Below are 7071 nucleotides of genomic sequence, written 5' to 3'. Positions count from 1 at the left end.
AAAATAAATCTCTAAATGCCTGCTTTAGAAAAAGAAGAGAAGTGTTAAATCAACAGTACGACTTTCACCTAGAGAGCTCAGTCAAAGGACAGCAAACTAGCCTCAGGCCTAGCAGAAAGGAGGAAATAATGAAAATTAGAGGGATATCAGGTGAGCAGATGTGGCTCAAGAGGTTGAACACCTGCTTCCCACATGGGAGGTCCTGGGTTTGGTTCCCAGTGCCTCCTTAGGAAAAGAAGGAAGGAAGGAAGGAACAGAGGAAGGGAGGGAGGGAGTGAGGAAGGAAAGAAGGAAGGAAGGGAGGGAGGGAGGGAGGAAGGAAGGGAAGAAGGGAAGGAAGGAAGACACCAAGAAACCAAGTCAGGGGAGCTGATATGGTTCAGTGAGTGCCAGAGGTCCTGGGATCACTCCCTGGCCACCGGTACCTCAAAAAAAAAAAAAAAAAAAAGGAGAGGGGGTTGGTATCACTCCCTGGTCACGGGTACCTCAAAAAAAAAAAAAAAGGAGAGGGGGTTGGTTTCAGTACAGGTTATACACATAATTAGAAGGGGAGGTGGATTTCCAAGAACTATTTGCCAATAAACTCGACAACCCAAAGAAAATGGACAAATTCTTTGAAATATGAAATGTGTCAAATCTGGCATATTATCTGCTTAGTGGCCAATCTATTCAAGACATTGAATTCCTCTAAGAAAAATAGTAATAATATACATACTGACATTTTCGGGTGTAAAGTATATTAATGTCTGCAGCTCACTTTGATATGCATTAAAAATGCGGATGGACAGGTGGATGACTGGATGGATGGGTAAGTGCAGGAGTGTGTGATAAAGAAGGCAAGGAGAAAGAGTAATTGTAGGTGAGTGTTCACTGTACAAATGTTTCTACTTCTCTGTATGTTTGAGGCTCCTTAGTAAAGCTACTATTAAAAATAGGGGTAAATGAATGGTGTACTCAAGTATAAAAAAACTCTGTGAGGTTGTAAATCATTAACTCAGACCACGAAAATCAATAGCCTGATTGCTTTTAGTGCTATTTTTTTGTTCTTCCTACTTAAGCTCATGCTTTCTAGTGTCCTTGCAAGTAGAGTGAAATAATCTACCTCTTTTGACAGACTTCATTTAGAGGGTTAAAAAAGCTAAGATTACCTTCTACTTTTGAAACATTTAATATTTACAGTCAATGAAGTTATGTTTTGAGTTTAGCACTGACATTGTGAAAAGAGCTGATTTAACAAAAGAGAGAAGCAAGGTAAGTCTAAATTATGTTCTACTTATTGAATAATATAATGCTAATAAAAATGTGAAAGGGAAATAGAAAATGTCTGCTATGGTCTGTGATTGATAAATTCAATTTAAGTGAACTGCCACATGTTTTCCGTTTTGAAAACAGCTTCTAAAGAAATTAGAGCCTAGGGGAGTGGGTATAGCTCAGTGGTTTGAGCGCCTGCTTTCCAGGTACAAGGTCCCGGCTTGGATCCCCAGTACCTCTGAAGAAGAGACAAGCAAATGAAGAAAAGAAACAAGTAAATTAGAGCCTAAACTGTTAAGTTCTTTGCAGCAATAATATTTGTTGATGGGCTATAGCTGTTATTTCTACATTCAGGGAAGTGTTGCTCTTTAACTGTACCCAGGTAGCTCCCTGGCACTTGATGTGTCTGTATGATACCTGAGAATCAGAGCTGAAGTTCTCCAGCTCTGGATGTCCTGAAGAAGCAGTTTTAATGCTAAAAAGATGACTCCATACAGTCATTTAAAGAAGCTAAAGAACTCAAACTTCAATTAGAAATGTCAGTGGAACTTACCTAGTTAAGACCAAAATAAATCAGAATATAGGGTAAATGATGTCTGTATTTTGAAGTTTTTATTTGCATGAAACAAAAAGAGACTTACTTTGTCCAAATATTTAAACTTTCTGTGGCGCACCATTTGATTTACTGTCTAATGCACTTGTATGCACGTATATGAACAATCTAACTAGGCTTTTTTTTTTTTACCATAGAACCTAAAATAAGGAATGAGATCTTAATATTCCAAACAAGCTAATGTAATTCTATGATGTCTTTTGAAAATTTTGGGGTGGAAAATAGAAACATATTTATAAAGTTCCTTAAGAGATTAGGAAACAAACAAAAAAAAAAACCCACACAGAACTATAAGCTTCCCTACCAGTGGCATTCCTACTAGTCTCTCAAGTTAAAAAAAAAAAAAAATCTCCCTTTACTAAAACTATCAGAGGTCAATAGCCTGCATATTATCAAATAATAACCAGCTACATAACACAGGGAAAAAAAAGTCCCCACTTAGGAGCAAAAGTTGAAAAAACTCTTGGCATAAACATAACATGCACAAAATCTCTAGGAAGAACATGACTAGAAGCTATAAAAGTAGCAGATATAATACACAGAAAGACATTTCTTGTTCTTGCACAGGACAGCCCACCATGATAAACATTTTTGTTCCTCCTATTAAATTACTTATTTCATATAATAGCAGTAAAAACTTCAACAAGCTTTCTTTCTGGAACTGGGCACGTTGAGACTTAAGTACATGTGGAAAAATAAACGTGTAAGAGAAACTAAGAAAAAAACTGGAAAACAAAGAGCTATATCCAATATACACTTCAACAGATACTTCAAAGCCTCTATATTTAAAACCTTGGTTCTGACACAAAAAGAGGCACGCAGAGAAAACGAAATGATATGAACTTTTTACAATAGGAATAGAATAAAGAGCCTATCCAAGCACATGTGAAAATTTATCTCATTATAAGGTGATATCTTTTATCACATGGCAAAGATGGATGTTTAGTAAATGGCATTGAGATAAATGGATAGCGTTTTGAGAATACATTTTAGACCATACCACATGTGCCGACATATGTGGCACTTAACCTTATTTATAATAGAAAAACGGCCATTAACTGCACACAAAACAGGAGAAGTACAAAACAAAATACACAGACACACAATTTCTCTTTTATTGGATTCACACACACACACTCTCTCCACATACATATCTTTTGAGATCCTGGGTAAAGAGGCACTTGCAAACACTGCTGGTGGGAATGCAGAATGGTGAAATTCCTGTGGAGTAGAATCTGGCAATATCTAACAAAACTACATATATATTTACCTTTTGACTTAGCAGTCTCCTTTCTGAGAATTTACTCTCAAGACTCACCTCCAAAATTTCCAAGAGTTACTTAGTGCAGCATTGTTCCTAACTACAAAAGACTACACAGTAGTCTACAAAGTATCTACACAGCCAAACAGGAAATAACTGATGAGAGGCCCTCTGGTAAAGACTTGCCACAGAGTCCTACTCAGCTGGCCAAAAAGAATGAGGAAGATCTCAACTGCTAGGAAGTGATTTCCATGATACATTATTATGTGCAAAACCTTGCAAAAGAGTATTCATAACACACAACCTTCTCTATAAGAAAATGAGGAAAATGAAAGGATAGCTATGCATCTGTTTATTTTTGCACAAGGAAAATAGTATCAACCAAGGGTCATCTAACTCATGCCTGAAAATAGACTCAAAGTATCTGTCTTTAAAATACTTTCTAATTTTTTAAAAAAGATACACAGTTTACATAGATGTTACATAAAAATTGTAGGGGACTCCCATAACCAGTCCCCAACCTCTCCTCCCCCACCCCCCATTTTCCCACATTAGCAAAATCCTTCATTAGTGTGGCACATGTGTTACAATTGGTGAACACATTTTGGAGCATTGCCCCTAAGTGTGGATTATACTTTACATTGTAGTTTGCAATCTCTCCCACACAAGTGTGTAAATTATGACAAGACATATACTGGCTTGTTATCTGTCACTGCAGTGTCATTCAGGACAATTCCAAGTCCCAAAGAAGCCCCCATATTTCAAGAACCTGCAGTGGGCACTGCCTCCACATCAGTGATCAATGTTCTTCCATTGCTAGAATCACAGTAAGTCAATGGCAGAATACCAGTAAGTGTATCTAGTCCATAGTCCATTCCCCAATCCTGAGGATTCTGGGATGGTGATGTCCAGGCCACCTCTAACTGAGAGGGAACTTAGATCCCATGGGGCAGACACATGGACCTGTCTTGCTTGCAGTTGTGACTCTCTGTGTCCCTTGAGATGGTCATTGTCTGTCATCATCTCATTGTTAGTTGTCCTGCGTGAGTCCCATGACCTGGAGGGTAGGCGTTGCAACTCTGTTGAGATTCAGGGCCCAGTTGGCACATGGACAGCCCAACGATTTTAGACTCTTGGACATAAACCTACCAACTCTAGTGCCAACTGTAGGTTCAAATAGAAGGGGGGCAGAAGAGCCATGTGTAGGGAAACCACAACTGGGGCCAATTCTGTCACACTGGAAAGAGTGTAAAGTCCAAAGTAGGGCCCACTGGCATGGCACCAAAGTGCTCAAAGCATCTTTAATTATTGCAAATAATTAGTTACAAAAGGAAAAATACCACCTTTAAGGTGGAGAATGCCATGGACACCAAATTAACCAACTGATTAAATATTAACAATACCACATAAACATTATATACCTCCTGATGATGACACACTGAGAAGGACACATCACTTCGCTGTTATTTGTGCCAAGGTTCACAAATGAATCTGATCATGAGGAAATATCACATCAACTCAAATTTGTGGGCTTTCCACACTTTAATTGACCCAAGGTCATGGAAGACTAAGCCTAAGAATCCATTCTACATTAAAGGAGGCGAAAGAGGCACAGCAACTAAATGCAAAATGTATTCCCGATCACACCTTGAAAAGTGAAAAAAAAATTTATTTAAAGGACTTGATTTGCACAACTAGAGATACTGGAAAGAGGATTAGATGATAGTACTGTATACATGTTACCTTTCTGGAATTTACTTACTTAAATGTTATTATGTAGGAATATATATCAGCATAATAAAATTAATATTGCACTCTGGGAAATTGGAATGATAAATGATTTTACTAACCATCTCGATTTGCTGGAGTTGCCATTTTATCCAGGGGATTACGAAGAAGAAACAGAGGCTAAGTGAACCAGCAGAAATGCCAGCAATGATTCTTTCCAGGGCTGACAGAGACCCCTGCCCAGAAAGGAAAACTGTAACAAAGAAATCAGCCTGGCACCAGCTGTGTCTGCTGATCCTCACCAGAGGGCCGCAGGCTTACACCAACAGCCTGCTTGCTAATCAATGAACTGGGACTCAAGGACACCCTGCCCAGATAGCCCGCATCCGCCCGTAGTTCACATACCCATCGTAACCCACGTCTCCCTCACCACTCTCCATTCCTCCACATCCTCCCTGTGTCCGAAGCTGCGCCCCCAGCTCAGCCTTTTGAGCAGAAGCCCCTTTGGGTACTGCTCCTGCACTGATGCAACTTCAGTTCAATAAACTCGCTCTACCACGCCTTTTTAAGTTTATTTTATTTTCAGCACACCAATACTAAAATATTGAAAGTAAAGAAGCATGCAGCTTTTTTGGAAGTAGAGTAAAATATTGAAAGTAAAGAAGTATGCAGCTTTTTTGGAAGTTTCGGGGTGGGGGGGGATCGTACGTGCATTTGTACAGTGAGAACAAGAGACTATTACAGCAAACTGTTCACAAATTTTAAAGCTAGTTAAAAATTAGACAACTGTTTTGCACTGTTTTCTCAACTTTTCTGACATTTTGAAATTACCTGATAAGGGTTTAAAAAGTTACTTTAAAAAGTAATGGATGGGGAGCAGGTATAGCTCACTGGTTGAGCACCTGCTTCCCAGGTACGAGGTCCTCGGTTCAATCCCCCGTATCGCCTAAAAAGAAAGTAATGCAATAAAATTTAAGTTTATGATGCTGAATTAAGTCATGGGCAGTTATGCAAAGATGTGGCAGCTAGAAAATGTGCTTTCTAAAAAATCTCTTCACACAAACAGCTTTGGAAATTCTAATACCTTCCCCAGATCCAGGTGAACTGGTTTTCTAATTTAATCTTAGTAGTTGACTCTTTGTTCTCACAGTGCTAGAAGGACAATAACCAGATCTTCCCAATTCCGCTTACAGGAATAGCGGAAATATAATAATATCCCAAAGCAAGACCACAGAATGGAATAAAGAACACCTTATGGCTCAGTAAATCTCTAACTTCCCTCAGAAACAAAAAGTTTGTTGTCCTTGAGGGGTCAGCTGAGCACACGGGTCTTGGAGACTCTGCACGCATATCCACCTACACCAAGCAGGAGTTTGGCATGCTTGAGATACAGAGGATTAAGAAATTTGCCCACCCCTCCTCACGAGACCCTTAAAGAAATCCAGTGTCATTACCAACACGGCAATAAAAAGGCATCATGCAGCCATCACTTGATCCTCAACCTCTATGTCTCTCCTTTGCCTATGTGAACCCCCATTCCCACTTTGGTTTTGGGAAGATTCCCCCACTTCCTTGCTTGTGCACTTGCAGTAAATCACCTTCCCACTGAGAGACTTGTTACTGCTTTGTAGCACTGGGTCAGGCGAGCCCATCTATTGAAAACAGCCATTCAGGTGGTATCAATTTGGTGACCACAAAGGGACCTGGACTGCTCTGGAGTGCCACCTGGGGACAGTCCTGATCCATGTCTCTTCTGCCGCGGGGCTTCTCCCATCTCTCGGCTCCATGCCTAGCAGTTGCCGGGGGATTTCCCTGGAGGGCCAAGGCTGGAGGTCCTGGGTGAAATTTCTGCTGTGGGTGGACAATGGACACATTATGTGAGGGTGATTTTTAAATTGGGACTTTCCCTGTGCTCGGTAAGTGTATGATATTTTCTCTTCTGATCTGTGCTTGCTTTCATTTTGTTGGTCCACTTGTGACAATGGCACAGGTGAATTTTGAATTGATCTGAGCCCGTAAATATGGATTTGGTGGGGTTGAGCCCCACTATCCGTGATCTCAAATGTGGGTTTCTCCTGTTAACTTTGTGTACTTGCACTTTTGTTTTTGAGTTGGGGAAACTGCTGACTTTGAGGCACTCCCATTTTAAACTTTTGTCTTTGTGGCTTCTGTGGCTTAGCCATGGGAAACTCTCAGCATGTAGCAGCCATGTCTTGGA

Source organism: Dasypus novemcinctus (genome assembly GCF_030445035.2).
Source record: "Dasypus novemcinctus isolate mDasNov1 chromosome Y unlocalized genomic scaffold, mDasNov1.1.hap2 SUPER_Y_unloc_1, whole genome shotgun sequence".
NCBI lineage: Eukaryota > Metazoa > Chordata > Mammalia > Cingulata > Dasypodidae > Dasypus > Dasypus novemcinctus.
Note: the sequence above shows the minus strand (reverse complement) of the source record.